The sequence below is a fragment of the Narcine bancroftii genome, chromosome 1 (assembly GCF_036971445.1).
Source record: "Narcine bancroftii isolate sNarBan1 chromosome 1, sNarBan1.hap1, whole genome shotgun sequence".
Classification (NCBI taxonomy): Eukaryota; Metazoa; Chordata; class Chondrichthyes; order Torpediniformes; family Narcinidae; genus Narcine; species Narcine bancroftii.
Genome location: NC_091469.1, coordinates 282662485 through 282663394, shown reverse-complemented (window position 1 = coordinate 282663394; position 910 = coordinate 282662485).

The window sequence follows — 910 nt, the reverse complement described above, 5'->3', positions numbered from 1 at the left end:
ATCGCCACAGGTAAGATGTGAGCGCCATTTTGTGCCAGTGGGCTCCAACACCTGCAATAGGAGGGGCTCTTTTTTTGTACTATCTGCAACAGTGAATATTTATTTACCTATCCTTTTGTATTTATTGTCACTTTTTCTGTCTCTTGGCATGTAGTGGCAATCAAAGTTACACTAATGTCTGATGTACCTGAGTGGCTGCAGCAAGTAAAAACAGTGTTATCTGCTATCATCCTGCTTATGCTCAGAATGGACAGTAGAGCTGGAAAAGGTGGCAGATGTGGGTGGGGATGAAACCCTTGTGGAATTTTAATGCAAATGTGGCAATATTAAAGCCACTACTCTCCTGGAGTCAGCATAGATCAGAAAGCATCGCGTAAAGGGAGAACAGATATGATTCAGCATTGAATACAGGAGGCAGTGGTACTAAACATAATTGACAAATAGATGTTAAAATGTTACAGCCAAGAAATTCCCCCAACTGTCTTCCAGATAAGCTACTGAACTCTTGCCAAAACGCACAAAACATCCCACAAAACCCATCCTGCACTGCAGCCAATTTTGGCCGTGGACCTCAACAAACCAAGCCCAGGTAGAATTGTTTTTTCATTCCAAAAATGGGCGGCATCTTGTGTGTTGGACCCATCACAATGAATAATGGGAGAAGTGATGAGAGTCAAAATGATCACAGTGACTGTTTGGCCTTTCGTGGCACGTCAGGATAGCGCACGATCTACAGGGCTCCAGGATTCCTAGGTTCAGTTTACAAATAAGCAAAATCAATCCTGAACAACATGTTAACAAAAATAACCTTACAATACTCAGGTTCAAATCTTCATATTATGTAATAAAGCTTCAAGAGCTCCAGCCTTTAGAGGCACACAAAGATTGGAAGCTGTTATTCAAGTTTTCT